A 26,576-nucleotide genomic window follows, 5' to 3' on the forward strand; every position below is an offset into this window, starting at 1 on the left:
AATCCACTAATGAAAAGCTGTTTAGCATTCTCCCTAATTTTAGGAATGCATTTTGTTTTTACAGTCTTACTTGAATACCTGAGTGTTCATCAAGTTCCTGCCACGATGGCTTTTAGAACTCCAACATTTCCAGCCCGGTGAAAGCCACAGAATCTTTTCAGCTCAAGCCCTCCAGTGGATGTTCGCAATTAAAAATCTCCCATTTTTTCCTGTATTTAGATGTCCCTTTGCTGTACAACAAGGAACTTACCAGTGGTCAGTACACGTACTGGATTATAGGCAAGATAGCCATTTAAGGGTAGAGAAAAATGCAAGAATTTTTATTTCTATATTTTATGTCATTTGAAACAATTGTGATTTATGTTTCATTATGTATGTAACATCAGTAATACAGTACATATGTGTACTTTAGAAATAAAAATACCTAATTGGAGGTATATGCTTTCTTTTCTAATAGAAATATGCTATCAACAAAAGTGATACGTACTTATCCTACAATATTTGAGCCTGTTTTGGGGAAAATTATAACTTGATACAGAGTGAAAACAATAAATATTTCTTTTAGGGGATGTGATGGTTAATTTTATGGTTCAGTTTGACTGGGCCACAGAGTGCCCAAATATTTGATCACATATTAGTCTGTGTATTTCTGTGAGGATATTTCTGTATGAAATTAACATTTGAATTAGTACATGGAATAAAGCAGGTTGCTTTCCCAAATGTGGGTGGGCCTTATGCAATCAGTTGAAGGCCTGAATAGAACAAAATAGTGATCTTCCCCTAGTAAGACAATTTCCCTGTGCCTGCTGCCTTTGAACTGGGACGTTGGCTTTTTTCCTGCATTCAGATTGAAACTGAAACACTGACTCATCCTAGGTCTCACACCTGTCAGCCTTCAGACTGGAAATACAACATCTCACGTCTACTGGGCCTCAGGCCTTTTAACTTGGACTGGAAATACACCATCAGCTCTCCTGGGCCTCTAACTTGCTGACTCACCCTGCAGATTTTGGGACTTGTCAGCCTCCTGAATTGTGTTAGCCAATTCCTTATAACAAATTTACACACACACACACACACACACACAATCTTATTGATTCTGTTTCTCTGGAGAACTCTGCTACAGGAGATTACACAAACTGTAAAGGAAATATACTCTAGCATAAATTGAGCAATGATTTCTATAACTTCTTCAGTCTGAGAACTCATTCTTTCTGGTTACTGGATGCCTTACAAGGACAGAATGGGGAAATAGGTTTTACTTGAAGCAAGAATAGGAGTGGCTGCAACTGTTTTTGAATTAGTACTGTCTGTGAGCCCCTGGGCAATAAAGGTATTATTGTCTCCATTTTACAAATGCAGAAATCAAAGCTAAGAAGGAATACTTTGCCCAGGGTCCTACAGAAGTAAATAAGGTAGCTAGAATTTGAGCTAGCCTTTTTCTAACTCTGAGGCCTATCCTCTTACTAGTTGACTATCCATAAATCAATTTTCTACCCATAAAGCTTTCTTGGACTTGACTATCCATAAAACAACTTCCCACCTACAAAGATGTAGGTAGGAAAGATAATTTTCAAAGTGTTTAAAATGTAGCATTGCCTACCCTGGAGTTCAGTTAAGCCACAACTAATTTGTGGTAATTTGGGGAAATTTCATCAATTTCTGTTCTAGAATTACAGACTGCTGGGAATAAATGTTTGTGTGTGTGTGTGTGTGTGTGTGTGTGTGTGTGTGTGTCTATAAAGTGCCAAGTTCATTTTCCAAACAGATAAAGATATTTCCCACTGAGTAGGAAATGTTTGCATTCTTCATGTATTTGTGCATGGATTTCCAAATTGATGGATTTTGCTTCAAAATTAGGCAGGAAATCAATCCTGGAAGTTATTGTGTGTGTAGCTCAATTCAGAAAAGTGGTAAAATATTATTTCTTTCACCCTCTTTATGCTATTTAGTTTCCATCTCGTTCATCATGGTAATAGAGAAGTAGTCTATGATATTGTAAACACATACTGATCTTTAAGATTCATTTTATCTTTGTTTTAGCATTCAGGAAGCACTTGGCTTTTGCATCTCTCCCTCTTTAGGAAAGAAAACCAGGTCATGCCTTATATTTTATATATGTTTTACATGGATTTCCTCTCAAAAATATGTCATGGTATACTTAGTCCTTCCCTTTAAAGAAAACCATAATGCAGATCTCATTAAGGAACATAAATAGTGATACATATATATGGAAAACGACACACATTCTTTAGTGCAGTGGTGGGAACTAGTGATCTTCCTCCAAATGCCAGAATAAATAGATGTTCCTAGCAAAAAGCAGGGACTATATTTGGAACCTCCCCTATTCTGGAGTTCCAGATCTGATTACTCATGTAGAATCTCCCGTTTCATATATAGGTGACAGTGTTCAGGTCTCATTACCCCACAATATGGCACCCTAGCATTTGAGGAAACAGCCAAAGCAGACCATACAAACTAGAAAGAATTCCCCTCACCCCTTCCCCACTGAAGTAGGTCATAAGACCCTCATCCAGAGGAGTCCTGACTTACACCCAGAGGAAAGCAATATCACACATGGTTGCCAAGAAGAATTTGAACAAACAGAATTTGCTAAGTTCTTCCTGGTTTATTACTGTTATATTATACCCTTTTGTCTTCCAATCATACTTCTGCATGGCTGTCCATTAAAAATACACAGTTTTGGCCGGGTGCGGTAATCCCAGCACTTTGGGAGGACGAGGCGGGCGGATCACGAGGTCAGGAGATAGAGACCATCCTGGCTAACGCGGTGAAACCCCGTCTCTTCTAAAAATACAAAAAAATTAGCAGGTCATGGTGGCGGGCGCCTGTAGTCCCAGCTGCTTGGGAGGCTGGGGCAGGAGAATGGTGTGAACTCGGGAGGCGGAGCTTGCAGTGAGCCGAGATCGCGCCACTGCACTCCAGCCTGGGTGACAGAGCGAGACTCCATCTCAAAAAAACAAACAAACAAACAAACAAAAACAAAAAACACAGTTTTCCCCAGGTCTTTAATTATGCATTTCTGAATGATCTCACATCATGTAAAACTTACATTAATTGTATGCATTTCTCTTATTAATCTATCTTTTATTGTAGGGGCTTTAGCCATGAACATTGATAGGAGTTAGAAATATTTTCTTCCTTGCACTGATACAGTTGGCCCTCCATATCCCTGGGCTCCACATCTGCAGATTCAACCAACTGCGGATCAATAATGTTTGAAAAAAATACAACAATAAAAAAAATGTTAAAATACAGTATAAAATCTATTTACATAGCATTTCCATTGTATTACGTGTTATAAGTAATCTAGAGATGATTTAAAATATATTGGAGGGTGTGCAGGAGTCACATGTAAATACTACATCATTTTATGTAAGGGACCCCAGCATCTGCAGGGGGTTCTGGAACCAATCCCATGTGGATACCAGGGGACGATTGTGTTCTCCAAATCCTGGACGTGGGTATACCATATTTCTTAATATAGCTGCTTACCATCTCTAATATTGTCTATTTACCATTTTCTATAAATCTACTGGGTTCTAAACTAATTTTTGACATGAAGAAAGTTTATATCAATATAAATAGAAGTAAAATTTTTCACAAATGGAAAATAATAAAATAAAAATTTTCACAAATGGAAAATTAACATAAAAATAAATTTGCAAATATTTACATAAGCATAACATAAATATACATCAATTTAAACTAAAATGTTTACAAAATAAAAATAATACTGTCTACCACCAGAAGTGCAATGACCATATTTTTAAAACTGTGATTTCTCCTACATCTCTATATTTCATGGTTGAAATTGTAGTTCAGAGCTCTCACCATTGTTTCTACTACATACAAATCACTTATGTCAGTGGACAAGTTTTCTCCCAAGAAGTGCCAGATTGTGAGCCTCTCAGGCCTCCTGACCATGTTTCCTTCACTCCCAAATGCCATTATGTCACCCACCGCATAGTTATCCGGTGCATATAGGATAAGCACTCAATGAAGAAAGCCAGGTCATGCTTTCCACCTTACATTTTGTTTTAGACATGTTCCTTTTCAAAAATATATCCCTGTGTAATTAGCCCTTCTGTCTTTAAAGCAAAGGAGTTAAGCACTCAAATGGCAATCACCAGGAATGAGGCCCACTACAGTCTAGGAGCACCAGGGCAGTGCAGTACAAAAAACTCAAGTTGAGAAACCAGTGATAACTGGGGAAAGTTACTTCGACTCACAGAACTTTAGTTATCACATCTATAAAATAAGATAATACACTCTGCCTTATTGAGGCATTTTTTTATTAAAAACAGCCTTTGCTTTGTACCTGGAAAATTTATAAGCACTTAGTAAGCATTAATTTATATAGTCCTCATAACTTCCCTTATGAGGTTGTAAAGGAACAAACAAACGTTTTTCTCTACTTAAACATGCCACACTTTTTGACCAGATGTGTGGGTGTTTTTCTGACACATCAATTTGCAGGTGCATAGTTATGATTCCATTTATTTCTGATGCTATCTACCTGGAGTTAGAGTCAGAACCCACATGTTAAGAACTCGGTCCCACATGAATGCCCCCTACTTCAGATGCCAGTCCTAAATTGGGATCCCCAGAACTTCTGGCCAATTGACTATAAATTAGAGATTCCTATGACCCCCTTCTTGGGTTCAGTCATTTACTAGAGTGACTCACAGAACCCAGGAAAGTGCTTTACTTATATTTACTGGTTTATAATAAAGGATGTTATAAAGAATACAGATGAACAGCCAGATGGAAGAAATGCATAGGGAAAGGAGCACAGAGCTTCCATCCCCAAGCACCTCCACGTGTTGGGCAACATGGAAGCTCTCCAGTTGCAGTCCTTTTTGGTTTTTATGGAGACTTCACTACATAGGCATGATTGATTAAATCATTGGCCAGTGGTGGTTGAGTCAACCTTCAGCCCCTCTTCCCTCCTGAGGCTATTTAGGAGTCTTGGGCCACCAGTCATTACTCTTCTAAAAGACTTATCACTTTGGAGATTCCAGGGATTTTAGGAGTTCTGTGTCAAGCAATGAAGAAGAAAGAAATGAAGACCAAATATATATTTCTTACTCTAAAGCACAGTATCACAGAGGAAAAGAGGGTCAGTATCTTAATTTTATAAGGGAGGCATTTTATAAGACACAGAGAATCTAAGTAATTTGTGGAAAGTCACTCAGCTAGAAAGTGAAGAGCTGGGTTTTGAAAACCCAAATTCTAGACTCAATCATTACTCTATGCTGTATTTCTTCTTAGAGTATATGAAATTATCCCTGTGAAAATAGACTCTGGCATTCTATAGCTATTTTCTGTGACCTGTGCTCTTATTATTTTTCTTTGCTTCACAGAAATGTAGGTACTATTTTCCCCTAAGTTGTTAATACTCAGATAAGGGGCAGGCACCTCTAGGAAATATCAAATTATAAATGTCCAATACACTTTTATATCACATCACATAATGTGACACATTAAACAGTTGTGGAATGTCAAAAATTGGCATAATGGATGACTTAGGAATGTAGAGTGACAAGTTTTCGGTACAGTTGTGCCATTTTCTTGTGATAATGGTAAACTCTGGAAAATTTCATTTTCTGGTTTTGCAGATTGGCAGCACATTGACATTTCCCGTATGGTTTCCCAATGGGAAGGACAGAATTGTATTTAGCCAAATCTGGTAATTTTCCTTAGTGGAAATTGAAGGGGCTAAAATGCCTACCTACACTTGGATATGGGCTTCAATTTTTTTTGAAGATACTTATTTTCCTTCTTTGTTCCTAGGATATAGAGGCAGATCAGGTAGTTTTTCAGGATACTGAATTGCAGAAGTAGGCACTTAGTGAATCAAGCCATTCAAATACAAGTTGAGTAAGTGCTCAGAGTAGGTGTCTATATTAAGGACAGGGTCCTGTACATTGGGGGGTGCTTAGCAGTTTTGCCGTCATCTGCCCATCAGATGACTGTAACAAACCCCATCTTCCCTATGATTATGACAACCAAAAATGTCTTCAGACTTTGCCAACCAATTACCTTTAGATATGATCACTGATTTAGAGCAATAGAATTTTTGGCTCTGTAGGGTAAATGAAACGCACCTGATAGCAATAACTTAAGCATACTCTGGAATGACCCTGTATGGCAGATGCACCTGAATGTGTGTTTCAAGCTAAGGAACCTGGGAATGGCCAATAGGGAGATTCATTCCTTGTCTATGAGGAACATCTGAACCTCCAGCCTGTCTATTGGAACTCGGGCCACACAGGGGCTCAAGACCCCGAGTTTTGGGTTGAATGAAGGTTGCCAGGTGGAGACTGTTTGGGAAAGGGGGCTAAGTAAAATGCTATATAAACTGCATGCCCTTTGCAAATGGTTGCAGTTTTCCTTCCCACTCCCCTGCCACTGGGCTGTGGAGTTATCTTGTCTAGCCCACTGCTACTGGGCTGTTTGTCAGGCGGTTCTCCTGTCCAGCCCAACACCAATGGACTTTCTCCGTGGTAAGTAAAGCTGCAGTAAAATCCCATGTCTTGTTTGCTGGCCCTGGGTCTCTTTTTCAGTCTCTTGAACCTGTTGCCATCCCCTTTGGAGTCGATAGGGGTTCAGGGTGACAGGCTCTTTGTTGTAAATATTTGAGATTGATGATATCTTTGCACATATTTGAAAACTTTAGATTTCGGGATAGTAACTTATGGGCCACAATGCCAACTACAGCTCCGGTAATGTTACAGTGCGATGGTTTTTAATGTGTTCCCTGGACTAGCATTGTCTTTTACAAATAAAATCAAATCACATCACTGGCTGAATGTTTGAGATATATTCTTTTCTCATTTTAAGGTTTATGTAAGTAATCTCTCTAAATAATTATAATATTAATAGCTGTCAGATAAAGAGTCTTTTACATTTACAGGATGCTTTCAACCCAGTCTTTTCTTTAATTTCCCCAGTAAGTCTGAGAAGAGTTTTTATTCACCCATTCGATTAGAAACAAAGACTTAAGAAGAGTAACTTCTGTCTATTCTGAGTTAGGGAGATCAGAAAATACCACTGTTCTGAGTAATATTAGGTGAGAAGAGTTTTCTTGCTGATTAAAATCCTCAAGTAAAGCTCTTATATATGTCTTTTTCCTATCCTCAAGAGCAGTGTCAAAGGCTCATGACTGTTTCTTTCTCCTGATCTCCAAATTCTAAACCATGTAATGCAGTTTCCTATGTTGATGTCACTGGTTGTTCACCCTGGGACGTCCTATAGACTGGAGCAGCTGTTTCTATCCTCTCCAATGAGCTGTCCTGATTATGTTACATCAAGACAACTTGTGAAGCTCAGAATCTCAAGTTTCTGGCCTTACAACTGATGAGCAGCATAAGCCATTCCCACTGCTGTTCTCAATGCCCTCCCTGTCTTAAATAGATTCATAGATCCCTAGGCTCTTAAGTGTCTTCTAGACCTGTTTATCTTGTAGTCAAGACCCAGAAATTAGACTTCGAGAAAAAAAACTCTTCAAGGCAGATTCTTCAAGGTGATGGTGCCTGTGTCACCTTGATAGGAAACCTCCTACACTGTGTAATACTGTCATCTCAGGGAGAGCCACTGTTCATTAGCTTAAATTGTCAGCTATATGGTTCAGTGAAATAAATACACATTTTCCCTAAGGTAATGACTGTTTTCTCACTTTGTGAGAGCGGTAGGGACCCTTGTTATCAAGAGATAATCATATTCTAGTGGTGCTACTTATTGTGCCCAATGAAAGTCCCAAGGATGTGATTATCTCTTAATAACTCTAAAGCCTGTTATGTATCATCTTATATTTTGTTTATTTTGAGTGTGTTGTGGGAACCCATTAGTGATCTCTGTGGTTGATAGTATTTGTTGTGAAATGATAAAAGAATCAAATGACCATTTGTTTGCTTGTAGCTAGACAGCACGATTAGAAATGCATCCCAATTCCGACTGAAAAATGCATTTAAATGTAATCTCTTGCTTAGTATTAGTTTAATAACCCTGATGTTAATACTAAATTATATCAAGCAAAGCTAATGGAAATTCTGAAAATAAACATGGATAATTTAATATCTACATGACCTTTACCTCCCACAGAAAATTTAGGTTGGGTTTTAACTACCTGTGAAGGAAGTAGATACCCATGAGAAATAACCTGCTGATTCTGTGATGGAAAATGCTATCAATAAGTTAAGCAAAATAGGAGAAATATAAGGAAAAGCCTATTAAATACAATGGCCTTTAAGAATATGGACAGTTGTTAAATGGTAACTCTTAACTCTCACTTTATGCTATCCTTTGATGTTCAAATAATGTTAATAATAACAGGTATCATTAATTGAATACCTGCTATAGACTGGTTTGGCTTGTCTCATTTTATCTATTATTATGATTGAGACGGAGTCTCCCTGTGTCACCCAGGGTGGAGGGCAGTGGCAGGATCTTGGCTCACTGCAACCTCCACCTCCCAGGTTCAAGTGATTCTCCAGCCTCAGCCTCCCAAGTAGCTGGAATTACAGGTGTGCGCTACCACATCTAGCTAATTTTTTGTATTTTTAGTAGAGACGGGGTTTCACCATGTTGGCCAGGCTGCTCTTGAACCTCTTACCTCAAGTGATCTGCCCCCTTCGGCATCCCAAATCGCTGGGATTACAGATATGAGCCATGGCACCGGGCCCATTTTATCTTTTGAAGAAACTTTCAAGGTAGATAATTTTGGCCCTGTCTTACAGATGATAAAAACAAACTACAGGAGGTTACATAACTTGGTTGAGTTCATGCAGCAAATAAGTGGTAAAGCTTAGACTCAAATATGACTTTAGAATCTATATTTTATCCACTGATTATTTAAAGGCATAATGTAGGCCGGACGCGGTGGCTCACGCTTGTAATCCCAGCACTTTGGGAGGCCGAGGCGGGCGGATCACGAGGTCAGGAGATCGAGACCACGGTGAAACCCCGTCTCTACTAAAAATACAAAAAATTAGCCGGTCGTAGTGGCGGGCAACTGTAGTCCCAGCTACTCGGAGAGGCTGAGGCAGGAGAATGGCGTCAACCCGGGAGGCGGAGCTTGCAGTGAGCCGAGATTGCGCCACTGCACTCCAGCCTGGGCGACAGAGCGAGACTCCGTCTCAAGAAAAAAAATAAAAAATAAATAAATAAAGGCATAATGTCCAGGAGTGACTAAGCGCAATTATAGGAGACTTATAATCAATGGTGATCACATACACATTTATTGTTAGGCAAATCCAGGTCTGACTCTAATGGGCAAAGAGACCACTCTTTCGTCCCTCCTAATCTTACATGCTATGTCTGTGAGAACTGAAAGCTTTAGAGATGCCACATCTGGGTTTTGAACATGTTCATTAGAATTATTTTCATGCTCTTACCTGTCACTTGGGAAGGGTTGTTTTTGTTATTAATAAATAACTGACAAACCTTTTGGTTTTGAGGTATTTGGAAAGGGTCTAGATCATGACTGTTTGTTCCCTAGGGTAAAATCATCCTTTTTGACCTAGGCCTTGCCAGCTGCTGCATCTAACTATTTGCTATTAGCTGAGAATCTCTGCAGTCATTCATGGATTTCTGGTTCCTTTCTTGTAAAATTGTGAGTACATTTATGTTGACAACAGCTGATTTGTTCAAAGATTGGACCCAATCTTTGTGGGCAGAGGGAGAGTCATCTGTTTATTCACCTGGTTGTGTATTAATTTCCTGCCTATTTTAACATGTGATTTTATTTAGTTTATAATAAAGACCTTAACTTAGGATAGCAGGTACAAGTTATGGATTGAACATGGAAAGTTTAGTGAATTTTTCATGATTAAAAAAATAATTATAATGATAGCTAGCATTTATTTTCTGCATAGTATGAACTGGTCAGTGTTCTCATGGATTACATCAGTCTTGCCTCAAAACAACAGCTAAAGGTAGGAATACAATTATTAGGCTCATTTTATTCGAAAGCAAGCTGACCTTAAAGAAGGTGGGTAAAATGAAAGGTCTTTCCTTGCGTTCGCCTCTAGGGAGAGACTATTAGCCAATCAAGTGCAATAGATTCAGTTTCTTTCCCCCGTAAAGCAGCACAAAAGTGGCCAAGAAAAAAATCCTGTGCGTTCTTTTTTTAACCTTCTTTCAAGGTATGAAATTGGATATCTATCTACTTGAATCATCTCTGTTCACGCTGGCTAATCTAAGATGGGAAGTTTTAACTATGTCTACTTTTTCCCCTAACAAGAATACAGCGACTCAACATTTTTCCAGTGAGGTGTGAATAAATAATTACTGCTTATATAATCAGCAACTTCTCAACATCAACTGAGGCATCATTAGATATTTCCTTGTAAGATCAGTTATGAAAATCCACTGTGGAAGTGGAACTTATTTTGGCATAACCCTTAGTTTATAATAACTAAGACTATAAGTTGGATCCACTCACTCATTGAGCATACATTTAAGGAGCACCTGTTTTAGACCAGGTTGTACTAGCCTGTACACCTTCAAACTGAAGAATAAGACAACACAGGTATATACTTTCCCACAGTAAAAGGTATGTGTGTTTTGGGGTAAGCGGAACAGTGATAAACATTTTATGATGAGTGTTAAGCTAAAAACGTGCTGAATGTAACTGGAGCGCAAGATCCATTATGGTCCTGAAAGTTATGGTTTTGTTAAAAGGATTATTTCAAAAGTAATATTCTCTTACTGTTTTACATACATTTTGATGATGTTTGTTGTTTGTCTGGGTGGGGGAGGTGGCAGAGTAGTAATTTTATTTTGACAGCAAATCCCGGGAGGTCAGGAACCTTGGTCTGTTTCTTTTTTCCTGGTAAATACTTTTTGAATAAAAAAAATTAATGTAAATGTAAAAGCTATTGGCCTATGATAGTAAAGGAACAGTTGATTATGATTCATATTCATGAGCCAGGAATTTTTATATATGCAATTTCCTTACAAATTTGTATGTTGTTAGCATAGCAGGGTGGTTTGTGACTTATTAATTGCTCACTTGTTTGTCTCCCTCATTTCTACAGGCACAAAGCCAGGACTTTGTATTACTCACAGAAAACTTCAGTGGGCTTATGATTTCTTAACTAGTAACCATTTAGTTGTGATATCCAGAAACTTAAACTAGCTCACATAAGAACGGTTTTTGAAACCATATGCCAGGCAAAATGATAACCATCTAAGCACAAAAAAATTATAGGTAAAACTTCATGGGGATTTGGCTTAGAAAGTCAGGAAATGTGCCCCTCACCTTTTACCCTATTTTCAATTCTTCATTTCTCATGTGGATCAGAAGTAAGGATGTATGTAATCCTAACTCTGATTTTCTCTAAAGTCTTATTTTTCTGGTTCTCTCAAGACTGCCTTCTTTAACAATAATTCCAACTTTACATACCTCGAACTCTCAAGTGTTGCAACTCAAAATCTCTGAGAGGGAATCTTGTTGACTTAATGTGGTCAAGTGTTAATTGATGGTTAAACACCTGTAGCCTATTAGGTTGAATCACGTAGAACATGGGGCTGGTCTTTTCAGGAGCAACAGGTGGGATGCGTTCTTTACAAAGGAGATATTGTTTCAGAGGCCTTCATGGGGTCAGTCCCATATATTCCTCCTCACTCTTCTTACCCTTCCATCCTGCTATTGTCTTTGGCATTGCTCTGTGCTCCGTGGTAGCTAACTGACCTTATAAATGCATTCACGATATATTAGCTCACCCAACATATAAGTTCTTTTGGCCAGGATTCCCTCTGGATGCAATTACAAAAATCAAAGGGAGTGAATTTAATAATGTTTTCTATAATGGGCAAGTATTTGGGAGCATTTGTTTTCTTCTGGTGCTGATACTGCTTTTTGTGTATACAGTCACCATTCATGAGACTATCCACAATGTATGAGAATCTCTTGCCAATGTTGCTACTACTAGTGGATACTATATCTAGTGACTAAATGAGTATCTAGTCTGCATTATGTAACTTAATTATTAATTTGAGGATTGAAATAATTCTTTGAGGATGAATACTGTTATTGTCCCCACTTTAAAAGTAGAATTGAGGATTATATCAATTAAATAATTGCTCAAGATCACATGATTAGTAATAAATTGAATGAATATCCCATCCCAAGAAATTTATCCCAGAGCTTATGCTCTCAAACAAGAATAATATAATTATTTTAATGAATAAAATTATAACTTAAGTTTTCATTTCAAGTATTATTCCACTGGATAGGGTAAACGTAATCTCCACCTTCTTTCTGTGAAGAGGAAAAAATATATATGACAAATTTTTAGTAATATTTGAAAAAAAAGCAAAAAACTTTGACCAGTGTCTGTAGGGTTATTATAATTTTAATTGTTGTTGATAGGTAGGCTGGAGTTGCAAATGGTGCCAATAGCTGTAAATAGAGCTTTAGTTTTACATCAGTTGCTGTCCTTAATGTAAGAAAGAAAGGTGTTTAGTACATACTAAACTTTTGTAGCCAGCTCATGTATATACAGCTGGTAACTGACCATATTAAAACCAAACAGATGGTGATGTATTTGTGATTCAGAATTAATGTGAATATATAATTTTTCATGATCCATAGGAAATATTTTCTTACACATGTCATTTATGAAATTTTATTTGGGGGTATATGAGAATGGTCAGGGATTATTTTATATTTCTGAATATATTAGCAATATGAAGAATACCTGTTGAGTCCATACCCTCTGGTTGTTATTGATATTATCCTGAGAGTAAAGGTAGTTAGGTATTTAATATAGAGGTGAATTATTTTGCAATTCAGCCAAAGAAGGCATACACTTAAGAAAAGATCATGTATTTATGGCTAATCAAGAAAATATAACATTTTTATCCCAATCAATTATGTTATATTTAAGAATAAGCCAGAGTAGAATTGTATGATTAAAGATATTTCTGATTAGCTAATCTATATTATGTATAGCTATATAAAATTATATTTTCAATTATTAAAACTATAAGACAGTTATTTTACAAAAAAAGTGATCTACAGCAGAAACTTGGTTAGAGGATACACATATGAATAAACATGAAAATGTAAATATATACCTTTATTCTAGGTAAAATTGTGTGTGTGTATTTATATATATATTTATAGGGAAAATAAATTTAGTTCTTCAGGGAAAAATATTCTGAGGCAAAAATTATTTCACAATTACAGTTTAAGTTGGTAGCTTTAAGAGAGTGTACAATTTATGTGAAGAGTGTTTGTTTTTGTTAGGTACCCTCATTTTATGTATTCATATACCTAACAAAAATGATAAGACGTCTCCGTTTATTGCTCAATTTTTATTATTTTAAAATCCTTTTAATGTACCCTCTTAAGAAATTGTCTCTTGTATTGAATCTGAATGTCATAAAATATTGCAGGCTCCTAGAGCCATCATACTAACAAGGGAAAGATAGAGTGGTGATGGCCTTGTCAAAAGTCACTCAGCTCAGGGGAGGCAAGGCGGAGAATGGATCCTGGATCCTAATCTACACAATTGTATTAAGCTGGAAATTTATACCAAATGTATTTAATTTTTACTTCATCCTAATCCAGTCTAATTTAATTTTAGATGGGGAAGATTACAGGTAAGCATCACCTACACATAAGCCTCTCTACGCTTGAAAAAATGTATTTATTTGTGTATTTTTCTCTTCTTATTCTAGGAATCATTGACACAGAGTAACTCCACAGCATGTGTCTTCAAGAGCTTCCCTAAAAGGTAAGCTTCCCACAAGCGAAGATTTTCCTTATGTGTAGTTCACCTTGATTAGCATCCTTAGTTTCTGTGGAAACATTGAAAACCTTCCCTTACAAAGTGTAGCATGAGATTGTTTTTGATGTTTTTATGAATGTTGAAATTAATGAAAGTAGTGAAGTTACTAAATTAAAGCCTGAAACTAAGAAATAGAGACTATTTCCATTTCTCTCTGGAGAAGATACTTAAGGTAGGTTTTCTGTAGTTTAGATTAATTTGATAATTCAAAAATTTTAGAATTTGTAATCATAGAAAGTGTATTGGGAGTAAAGTTGTTGCACTTTTGCCAAATGCTTTTATAGGAGAGGATGTTTTAGCAGTCAAACCAACACAAATATTAAGTTAACGCAGTCCTATAAATACTCGGGTCTTTAAAGTTGAAGCTTTTGAAGGGATAAAACATGAGAAATGTAACTCACTGTCTACAATGTATGCAAATTTTTTCCTTAAGAAAATATATAGATCTAAAACAGTAAAATGTTTGTTTTACTTTCCTGATGCTGATCTAGTAAAGTAACTGGTGGCTTAAAACAATGGAAACTTACTCTCTCACAGTTGTGGAATCTACAAATTTGAAATGAAACTCTCTGCAGGAACATGCTCTCTCTTTGAAGGCTCTTAAGGAGGAATCATTCTTTGCTTCCTCTAGCTTCTGGTGGTTGCTAGCAATTTTTGGTGTTCCTTGGCTTCAGATGCATCACTCAGATCTCTGCCTCTATCTTCAGTTCACGTGGCTGTCTCGCGTGTGTGTGTCCAAATATTCTTCTTCTTAGGAAGATACCAGTCATTGAATTAGGGCCCATGCTAATCCAATATGATGACATTTTAACTTGATTTTTATCTGTAAAGACCCTTTTTAAAAAGTCACATTCACAGATTTTGGAGATTAGGATTTCAACAGATCTTTTAGGGACATCTAATTCACTCATAACAGTATGCCTAAAAAGAAGAGTCTAGTGAAATAAAAGGTAATTATTGTTAACAAGGTATTTATGGGAAAATAATCATAACATGGGGTGGAGGAAGGTCTCATTCCATTGGTATACATAAAATGCTGTTTATTTTAATGATATAGTAATTATCTCTTGATGGCCAGCTTTTGTCCCAAGCAAGATAAAAATTATTCAGTACAGGGTTTGATAACATTGGGTAAAATATTAGTGTATAATTCTGGTTCTCAGATTTTTAACACCCTCAATTAAAAAAAAATAGTAATCTTGGACAGCAGTGAGACCCTGTCTCTATGAAAAATAGGAAAATTTAGCCAGATATAGTGGTGCATGCCTGTAGTCCCACTACTGGGAAGACTGAAGCGAAAGGATCACCAGGGCCTGGGAGGTCAAGGCTGCAACTAGTTGTTATTGCACCACTGCCCTGTAGTCTGGGTGACAGAGCAAGACCTTTTCATAAATTTTATATATATGTATTTATTATATATATAAATAGAGAGAGTGTGTCAGAAATTTATTTCACTTGATTCTTCGGATCTTTTTCATAAGCTAAGGTTGAGTAAGGTGTTTTTTAACCAATTAGCTACTGTTCTGTAACAAACCACCCCAAAACTCAGTGGCTAAAAACAATAACTGTTTATTATTTCCTATGAGTCTATGGGATCAGCTGCTTGGGTCTTCTGATCTGGAACAGAATCTGCAGTATTGACTGGGTATGTTCCTGGGTCTGAGCGTAGCTCACAGGTCAGTGCAAGCTGCTCCACGAGGTCCCTCCCCTCCAGCAGGAACCATCTTTCTTAAGGCAGCAACATTATTCCAAGATATTCTGAGTGTCCTCAAGCTTGTTTAGATGTGCTGTGTTTTCCCTTGCTTTTACTTATTCTTTTCCTTCTCCTTGGGATATTCTATTCTTTCTTTCTATCCTTGATCAACTCTTTTTATTCTACTTGAAAATTTATTTCCTTTATGAATACTTCTCTGGTTTCTTTGATCCTATTCATTCATATATCTTTGTGTAGCTGAAGATACTGAACTCAAATCCCTGTTAGGGTGAGGCTTCCCTCTTGTGCCAACATCAGTGTAAACAATATGATAATCACATTGTCCTGTAATTGCTAGCTTAATTATCTTACCCTCCCACTGTGAACTTCTGAAGCCAGGGATTGCATCTTCTTGTTCTTAATGGTATTCCAAGAACCTAGCTGTGCATACAGAGATGATGTCTTCCGTAACTATTCATGGAAAGAATGAAAGATTTAATGACATCTTCTCTATTCTAATTCCTCTCTTAAAATTTAAGTTGTTGAAATTTTCCAGAATTTGAACTGAAAGGCAGGAGGTAGTTTCCGTCTCATTTTGATGATGCCCCTTGGACTCTACTCAGAGGGCCCAGGCACCCTCTGGTGCCATCCTGGCCTTTCTTCCTCCACCACAGATTGTAAAAGTTGTAGTCTATGGGACAGAATATCCCCAAAACAGTTAATTTGATTTACATAATAGCTCTTTTTAACATAGTAATTTGAAAAATAAAAATAAAGTTTAACTTGTTGCCAGCACTTAAAAATTCAGAGATTTTACATAAAATGATGTTTTAAATTCTCTTAAAAGAAATCATAATAACTTTCTATCCTGGACAAGGCATTTCCAGAGGACAAAGAGGGCTTAGCTGAACAATAGCAGCCTTCCAATGCCCTCTCCAGTTTGTCACACCATGCCATTTGCTATCTATCTAGCCCCAGTAGGCACTTGAATTTAATATCCTTACCTACCCAAAGATACATGGATTGATAAAATGTGGAGGCTTAGCTTTGCTTCTAAATGTCTGAACAAATAAGTGTCAGTGGTTGAATGGGCCATTTAGGTGTTCTTATTATATATCCATCAACTAAGTAAAAATAATTTTGGCTTTGTTTTCAAAGCTCTGTACTTGAATTCCTGCATCTAATATTTGAACAGGTAACCTCTCTGACCTCTTTTTTTTACCTATCTGTAAAATGGAGACTGTGATACTCTTCATAGGCTTGGGTCATGTTAAGTTACTTTATTAATGCTAGAAAATTTAGTCTAAACTGCCCTCAAGGGAAAATAGAAGAAGACAGTTACATTCTTCTTTTTCTGGATTGGTACAAAAATTGTCATCTTTTGTTAGGGTACATTAGCAATTAAAATACACTAGGAAAATTAAGTACTGATACATGCAAAAACTGGGATAAACTTTGAAAATATTGTAAATAAAAGAAGCCTGACATCAAAGGTCATATATTATATGATTCCATGTTGATATGGTTTGGCTGTGTCCCCACCCAAATCTCATCTTGTAGTTCCCATAATCCCCACCTGTCCTGGGAGGGACCCAGTGGGAGGTAAATGAATCAAGGGGGCAGTGACCCTCATGCTGTTCTTGTAATAGTGAGTGAGTTCTCATGAGATCTGGTAGTTTTAGAAGGGTCTTTCCCCTCACTTCACTCTCACTATTCTTCCTGCTGCCATGTAAAGAAGGACTTGTTGGCTTCCCTTTCTGCCATGATTTTAAGTTTCCTGAGGCCTCCATAGTCATGCTGAAGTGTGAGTCAATTAAACCTCTTTCCTTTGTAAATTACTCAGTCTCATGTATGTCTATTTTAGCAGCATGAGAATGGACTAATATACATGTATAAGAAATGTATAAGAAATACCTAGAATAGGCAAAACTATAGAGACAGAAAGTAGATGAATAGTTTCCAGAAACTAAGGAGAGATGCAAGTGGGGAGTGACTGACTACTAGGATTTCTTTTTGGAGGTGATGAAAATGTTTTGGAATTAGAGAGTAGTGATGGCTGTAAAACCTTGTGAATACACTAAAAACCACTGAATTGTGCAGTGAATGGTGAATTTTGTGGTATGTGAATTACATCTCAAAAAGTAATAGATAAGGAAATACATGTTTTAGGAAGACAAAACTTCATCTTCAGCTGAGGCAGGAGAATAGGGTCTGGAGGCAGGGTAAACCTAAGGGCAATTTGCACTGACTTATTACAACTGAATCAAAAGGAAAACCCCACCTCCCCACAACCAATTAACAAAAGGATTAGAGGCTACTCCCTTTGTACTGCATTGCCTATGAAAAATGGAAAGTACCTCTGATTGGTCCTCTCCTGCAACCAGTCACACTGGTCATGGGCCAAGTCTTCGTGTGTAACTTTGTAACTTCACTTCAGCCTCTAATTTGCCCCCTCCTGCAACCAATCAGATGTTTGCATAAGGTGTAACTTTGTAACTTCACTTCAGTCTCTGATTGGTCACTGTCTGCAACCAATCAGACTGGTCGTGGGTCACTCCTTCATTTACATAGTGTAACCAAGTAACCAATGGGAAACCTCTAGAGGGTAAACCGCAGAAAATTCTGTAACCAGTGCTCTTGAACCACTTGCTCAAGATTGCTCTCACTATGTGGAGTACACTTTCATTTCAGTAAGTCTGTGCTTTCATTACTTCATTCTTTCGTTGCTTTGTGTGTTTTGTCTGATTCTTTGTTCAAAATGCCAAGAACTGGGACAATTCATAGTCAAGACCCTCCACTGGTAACATAGCTATGGTGACATTCTCAGTCTTTTTTGGATTGCTGTAAAGGAATACTTGAGGCTGGGTTATTTATAAGGAAAGAGGTTTATTTGGCTCATGGTTCTTCCAGCTGTACAGGCAGCATGGCACCAGCATCTGTTTGTGGTGACAGCCTGAGGAAACTTACAATTATGACAGAGGGCAAAGGGACAGCAGGCATGCCACAAGGTCAGAGAGGGAGCAAGAGAGAGGAGAGAGGCCAATCTCTTTTAAAAACAAACAGCCCTTGCATAAACTAATACAGCAGGAATTTACTCATTACCCATGAAAAGGCACCGAGTCATTCATGAACAGTCTTCCCCCCATGGCCCAAACACCTCGCACTAGGCCCCACCTCCAATCTAGGGGTCAGATTTCAACATGACATTTGGAGTGGACAAACATCCGAACTATATCAGTGATATAACAAAATAAGCAGATTGTCATTCAAGTCCACACACACTGCCCTCCTGTCTGACCTGACTGCCAAGGCCAAAGGCCAGGTCACATTTTTTTTTTTTCTTTTAGATGGAGTCTAGCTCTTGCCCAGGCTAGAGTGCAGTGGCGTGATCTCGGCTCACTGCAACCTCTACCTCCTGGGTTCAAGCAATTCTCCTGCCCCAGCCTCGTGAATAGCTGGGATTACAGGCGTCCGCCACCACACCCAGCTAATTTTTGTATTTTTAGTAGAGATGGGGTTTCACTATGTTGGCCAGGCTGCTCTCAAACTCCTGTCCTCATGATCCACCCTCTTCAGCCTCCCGAAATGCTGGGATTACAAGCACGAGCCACGGTGCCTGGCCTAGGTCAAATTTTTAAACATCAGGATTCATGGTTTCCTACTGAGATTCTCAATGATGGGGTCAGACAGGAATGAGTTTGTATTCTAAATATTTCACTGACTACCTCTCTCATATTTCTCAAAATGTAAAATAAGGGTACTGATTAGCTCTTTTGTTAGCTTAGGAAAAATAAATGTCATGAACCTACTGTGGTTGCAGTTAGGAAATAGACCCTCCGTAATTGATACTTTTATAATTAGTATTATTTGGTTGTAAATATTAGGCTATCACATTAGATTTTTGGCAGTTCAACTGTTCCAGGGTTGGCTTTTCTCTTCCTGGCATCTTAGCCAGAAAGAAAAGAATGGCTAGAATTTCTGTTAGCACTTAATGAATTTAATCAGCCCCTGAGGGACTTTTGATGTAACAGGGAAATAGCTGACAGAGAAACATGATTTTTATTCTTTCTGTGTTTCTCTTGGTAGTTGACAGAGCTTTCCCTAGCAGAGGTAACATTACCTGTGCTGAGAGAAGAGTATTAACATACTGTAAGTGAGATGTTAGAACTAAGAGAACACATCCCTGTGGCCTTATATTAAAATGTTCCATGGATATGCTTCTGAATACAATTTAAGCTGCTGCCAATAAGAAAATAAGCCACTGCCTGAAAATGTGTGATTCAATTGTCTATCATTTTTATGATTTTTTTATCCTTTCAGACACATTTTAGAGATTGTTTTTAAAAAACGTGTGTTTTTAGAAATTGAAATGAAAATTATAATCTGGGAATATAAGGCATAATTGTGTTATTCTGTGAAGTATTTTATAAGCTGTAATGTTAAGCAGAAATTTTTAATCTTAAGTATGAAAAAATACATATATGAATTGCTCCATTTGATCCAAGTGATGTTTTATGCTTTTCCTTATGGGTAATGGAAAGGATTATGCTATGTTGAATGGCTTAAATATCAGGAGCGTGGGTGTCATTTGTTCTCCCAACAACTATTTTTGGGGAGCTAAGTACATGCCAGAACATGTATTAGGACCAGGTGATATGGTGCCAAGTAATACATGTATATCCTCTGGAATTTTGAGTTTGCTGTCTAATAGGGGGACCGATAATATACAAGTAGAAAAAATACATATTGTGCTAAGTACTGTAAAGGAAAGGAAGAGACTATTATGATCGAGAAGCAGAGGTTATAGTTCTGCACCACGACTAATTTATTGTGTGACCCTCTGATAGGCTACTTATGAATGGGCACCGAGTTTCTATAAATTTGACGAATTAATCTTTTGACCATTATGGCATGATCCTCTTTGTATTCCTGATAATGCTTGTTGACAAAATATTACTTCATTTAAATTAAATTTGCCTGAGATTTCCTTTCTAATTTGTTTTTAGCCTTTATGTTTCATTTAGGTGTGTCTCCTTTCAGCAGCGTGTAGTTGGATTTTTTCAGTGTGAATTTCCCCCCTTTCTTTTTCACTAAGGGAATTGAATTTTTTTGCACTTATTTTGATTCCTGAAATATTTTTAACATTCTTTCCATCACCTTACTTTGTGTCAGGTTTTTTGTTTCTAAATGTTTCTCCACCTTCTACTAAATTAACTGATTTTCTTAATTCCATTAATTTCTTATTATTTCAGATGTTTTACTGTTTTCATTTTTAGTGTGGTCTGCCAAATTTTAACCTTAGCAAAGTCAAATTTAATGTTCCCAAATAAAACCTAAAATTCTTTAACTCAAATTGTATCACTCAAAGTTCCAAGTTGTTTTTCTATGCATATTATTTTAGTTCAACTTTTTCTTCCTCTTAGTTATTATTATTATATTTAATACAGTCAAGGCTTAACTTACATAGATTTTCTTATATACTGACCAGTTTATTTCTTATCATTGTTTCCAGCATCCCACTTCCTTTGAGTGTTTTGCTCAAAGGACCTATTAAATTTTTAGTAGCTTCTTTTAATGGTAAACTCTCTAATTTTTGTGTATCACTAAATATTTTTCTTTTGCTGTTATTTTTGAATAATGTTAGGCTAGGATTGGAATTCTTAGTTAATAGTATTTTCCCCTCAATACCATAAAGATATTGTTCCATTGTTTTCTATCCTTTATTACTACAGATAATGAAACCTGCTGTTAGTCAAATTGATACTCTTATGTATGTGATCTTTTTTTTCCTGCTCACTTTTAAGATATTTCTTACATTTGGAGTTTTGATATGTCCAAGTATGCATTTATGTTTAGTTTTTCTCTTATGCTATTCTGTTTTTCAACCTCAGGACACGCTTTTTTCCAGTTGTAGAAAATTCTCATTTATTATTTATGTGAATATTGGTATTTCTAAAATTATTTTTGTTGTCTGTTTTCTGCATTCTTAAACATATTTTGGACCATTTATTTCTCCTATCCATAACTCCTAGCTAGCCTTTCACTTTTTTCTTTATGTCGTCGTTTTGCATTATAAGAAAATTCCTTTGGAGTCCTTAGTTTTTAAACTTGTTGTTCATCAATGTCTATTCTGCTACTTAACTTTTGTATCATCAGGATGGCTAGTTCATGTGCATTAGCAAACAGCCCCAAGTGTCATGGATTAAAACAAGAAAAGTTTATTTCTCTCTCATGCAACATTCTCAATGAAAGTTAACAGGGGAGCTCTGTCTTGATGGAGGCACCATCTGGGAATGAGAAGGCAAAATAAAGAGAACCTGTGGAATCATAAACTGGCTCAGAAAGCTTCCTCCCAGAATTGACACATGTCATTTTTCCTCACATTCCACTAGCAAAAGAAGCCAATGGATGACTCCAAAGGCTATAGCGAAATACAATCTTTTTTTTTTTTTTTTTTTTTTTTTTTTTGGAGACATAATCTCGCTCTGTTGCCCAGTCTGGAGTGCAGTGGCACGATCTCGGCTCACTGCAACCTCCGTCTCCCAAGTTCAATTGATTCTCCTGCCTCAGCCTCCCGAGTAACTGGGATTACAGGTGCACATCATCACACCCAGCTAATTTTTGTGTTTCTAGTGGAGACAGGGTTTCACCATGTTGGCCAGGCTGGTCTCGAACTCCTGACCTCAGGTGATCCACCCACCTTGGCCTCCCAAAGTGCTGGGATTACAAGTGTGAGCCACCATGCCCGGCTAGGAAATACAATCTTAATATGCACTTGGAAACAAAAGAGAACTGTAATATTTATGAAAAGCACTGCAGAGCTACTCCAAATGTTCATTTTTTTTTTTAATTTCAATTTCTGGTTTTAATTTTTAGAAGCTCTTTTTGGTTTATCTTTTTTTTAAGTCATGTTTTCTTGCTTTATCATGGATTCAGTTCCTTTTAATTTGTAATTATTTTACATACTCTTAATTTCTTCTCATGTTCATTAATCTTTTATTATTTTTAGTGCTTATACTGTATGTTTCTTTTACTGTGCCATCTGAATTTTTTCATGGTAGTTTTTCTTTCCACATATAGTTTGTAATTTTATAGTTTGAGCCTACCTTAGTTAACTATTTCCTTTCTTTGGGAATGTTGTGAACTCTGTGTTGTGACAGCATTCCCCAAGAGTGGTTCTGCTTTTGGTTTTATTGAGTCTTCAGGGTATAAAAGGTCACATATCAGTTTTTGTTAATTTCTTGCATTTTATAAGTAGAGTAAATTAGATCATATACTTATGCTTGGCCCAGGCGTGAGGTTTTAGTTTCTTACAGGGGTCATATTGAGTCCAAAGACAACAGAATTCCTCACTTCTTGTTGAGGCCATTTGCATGATTTTTCTAGCTTCTTTTCATGGATTTAGGGAATCTGTGTTTTATATAGGGACTTTAGATATATCTTCCTGTGCTTGGAAGATTATGTCTCCTGTCCCTCCTTAGACATCAATACCCTGGCTCACCAGCCCTCAGTCCTATAGCGAGAACCACCCTGTCCCTGAACCACCACCACATTAACTGAAACTTACTGCAGAGTCTTTAGTTCATCTGTTAAGACCTTCAACATTCCATTTCCTTTCCTTAAACTTGATAGATTTTTTTAAAAAATTGTTTTACTTACATTTTATTCATTATTTTTCTGTGTCTTTAGGTGGTCATTGATCTATATTAGCTGGGTTCATTGTGTTTTCAAAACTGGAAGTTTCTAACATCAGCTTCCTAGCCTATAAAAAATTATTCAAGTCACGTTATCCACAATGCTCTTCTAACACTATGACTCGTATCTCAATATGAACTAATAGGAAGAAAAACAAGAATTAATACCAGGTCTCTTGTCTTCTTTCCATTTTGATATTAATCAATTGTGTCATGTTAGATAAATCATTAAACTTTCTTGGGCTCAAGCTTCCCCATCTATAAAATGAGAAGTTGAAACTGTATGCTTTAGATAAATGCACTCTCTTCTCCAAGCTAAGCAAGTTTAAATCTGACGAGCTTTTAGGAAAGATAAAACTTTGTCCCCAGTACTGTAATATTTGATTCTTTAATTATTTCCAGCTGAAATCTTTTAAAATCTACATTATTGCAATAAATGTTTTACCCCAACTGGTTTGGTTTGCAATATTTTATATGCACCTGTATATAAAGAAACATCATATCTTATTATACCTAGAAATGATTGCAATTATGTTTGCCATTTTAAGAGTCTCAGCAGTTAATATTAACAAAGTGCTTGTTGACATATTTTTTTTTCACATGATCTTCTGAAGTCAGCCTGCACTACTGCCTTTTACATATAGAAAAAGAAATTAGGGTGCATTTTTAACCTTTTCATGTTTAAACTAAGACACATAGTAGCTCTTCAAAATTGCAAAACAGTCTTTAGAACATTTAGTACACAATAACCCTTCTAATTGCACGTGAAATGAAGGACTGTAAACTTCATAAATCACCCAGAAGAACACAGTGTAATTCCCTTTAGAGTATCCTCTTTAAAAGTGGTCACAGAATCAGACTCTGTGATTTGAGCATCACAGTCAAAGATGTACTAACATATATTACCTAGGTTGCCAATGAATTGCTGTCAGTTCATGTTTTATCCATCAAAATTTTAAGGAAAATGTAAAAATGATACATTTGTTTGAACTTGTAGAGAAAATTTATGAAAAATCCAAGCTTGTAGGGAATGATGGACTATCTGCGGGATATTAGCATAGCTCTGATTTTGCAAACACATGGACTCAGATAATCTTACCCAGTGGAGACTTACCAGTGCAAAGTGGACTAAGATCTGAGAATATTGAAACAACTCGAAACAAGCTAGAGAAGGAGAAGTTTAACCTGAGGATTGGTGCCCTGAAATTGAAGAGAAACAACAGTCAACTTTATATGAACAGGATGAAATAGCGTACAACAGGATGATATTAATGTATCTCTGAGCCTGTGAGGGACAGGGAATAGACTTAAAGCAATCCACCTTTGCCATTAAGATCTATTTTGAAGTGAGACAGGCACTTGTCTCAAAGGTCAGGGACTAAATGTGTCTTAGAGAAGTCATTGTGATTGTTTTACCTTTTCATCCACCTTTGAAATAAAAGATTAGAGATAAGATGAAATCTAACTAGATCCTTGCTAGGAGAATGAGGTTTTAAAAGGAGAGCCATAGTCACAGCTGTCTTCGAAGTAGGTAGATGCCAAGTCTTAGGGAAGTACAGGATTAACCATGTTGGTAATGACAGAACCTAAGGTATCCCCCGCAGTGTTCTTTAAGAGTGTAAAAACCAAGGATTAGGAGAGCAGGTGATTGGACACAGCTGCTGAATAATCTTCTTAACCTCATCTTTACTCCGCAGGGAGAAAAATAACAGGAAAATAAAAGCTTCCACCAAGTGGTTGATGGCAGTGAAACAAAAGGAGCGCCAAAAAGTACACAAGGACAGATTTGTCCTGATGCTAATAATTCTGAACAAAAGGGCCAGGCAATTGCTGTAAAGTGCGCTGTACTAGTGTAAGATAAATACATAATAAGTATACTTAAATAAAGAAAAAGATAGAGTATAATTCTAGGAGTGGTTCTTTTTTCTAGGTACTTCTAAAGCTGTTACTCACTGAGGGCCTAAATACCTTGTAATGTCTCTTCATTAAGTTTTTGATCATGAAGTAGCGAGGAATGAATAGCTCTCAGTCAATATTTAATTGATACTTATACATTGAATTTAATTAGGAACTATCTAAATGTCTCACTAACCAACGAAAATTTATGCAAGGCAAATGTAACAAAGGAAAATGGGGAGCAAAGCAGACAAATGGTATCAGATTATGCATAAGAAATATGCATGAGAGAAAACTTTAATGTTTGAAGCCATTTGCTGTATTCCTGGATTACTCTAGCACAGCCTAAATAATTCTCATTAATGCAGCCTCCCAACACATGGTATAGTCTGCAATGAAAATGGCCCAAAATATATACCTTAATTTCTGTACAATGTACTCGTTCCTTGTTTTAGTGATTCTGTGTTTGTAAAAGTTCCTGTATTGAGTTTGCTTCAACCATATTTACTGCTGAAGCTCAAGTTCTGTTTATAGCAAAGGTCAGGGACTAAATATGTCTTAGAGAAGTCATTGTTAGTTATAGTTCTCCATAATTGGAGAACTATATCATACAACTTCTGCCATGAGTATGAGATCATCTAATAGTCAAACTAGAAAGAGTAAACTCATAGAACACCGTAAGTAAAATGTACCCCAGATAACGTCCAGACCAAATCTCATTTTATAGTGCAGGAAACTTAGGCGCAGAAATGTTTGGTTAAAAGTGGCACAGATTCACACAAAACCAAAGTCTTGATGTTCAGCATGCAGAAGGAGAGAACGTACTTTTCCATAATTTTTTTTTCTTCCTCAAAGATGGGACAAGGGTGACCTTACTTGCATTAAAGTGGATGATATTTAGTTGTATTTGAAAGAAAAAGAGAACAGAGTTCTCATGCTTCGAAAACAGTAAATATGTATGATCTCACTTATCCCCCTTGATCTGAGGTAGATACATTCCCCGTGGAGTAGGACAGAGAGTGATTTCTTCACACTACTCGGCATGGTGTAGAATTTAAAACTTATGAATTCTTTTTTTCTGGAATTTTCCATTTAATATTTTTGGAATGTGGTTGACTGCATCAACAAACTCCAGAAAGCAAACCATAGATAAGAGGGGACTACTGTTTATGAAATCTAAAAAAACTGAACTCATAGAAGTAGTGAAATGATGGTTACTGAGGTTGGGGGTTGAGAGAGGGGGAGGGAATGGGGAGTTGTTGGTCAAAAGGTACAAAGTTTCATGTATAGACAAGAGGAATAGATTTTGAGATCTACTGCATAGCAAGGTGACTATAATCAATAATAATGTATATTTCAACCTGAGAGTAAATTTCAAATGTCTCACCACAAAATAGAGGTGAGGTGATAGATATGTTAATTAGCTCGGTTTAATTATTTTTGATTTTTACATCTATCAAACATCACATT

The 26,576-nt window shown here is 36.8% G+C and overlaps 1 protein-coding gene across 3 annotated transcripts in view; it reads left to right on the forward strand.

The window, feature by feature from the left end:
* The window catches only part of CNTN4 (contactin 4), a 991,759-nt gene that overhangs the window by 232,937 nt on the left and 732,246 nt on the right, over positions 1–26,576 (forward strand). For 2 of the 3 annotated variants that reach the window (XM_058437175.1, XM_032149525.2), the window contains 2 exons: positions 65–255; positions 13,714–13,769. The gene's annotated coding sequence lies outside the window, so the exon portion shown is untranslated. The remainder of the gene's footprint in view (positions 1–64; positions 256–13,713; positions 13,770–26,576) is intronic. The other variant, XM_032149528.2, reaches the window with a different exon arrangement.

Source organism: Hylobates moloch, unplaced genomic scaffold (genome assembly GCF_009828535.3).
Source record: "Hylobates moloch isolate HMO894 unplaced genomic scaffold, HMol_V3 SCAFFOLD_4, whole genome shotgun sequence".
Classification (NCBI taxonomy): Eukaryota; Metazoa; Chordata; class Mammalia; order Primates; family Hylobatidae; genus Hylobates; species Hylobates moloch.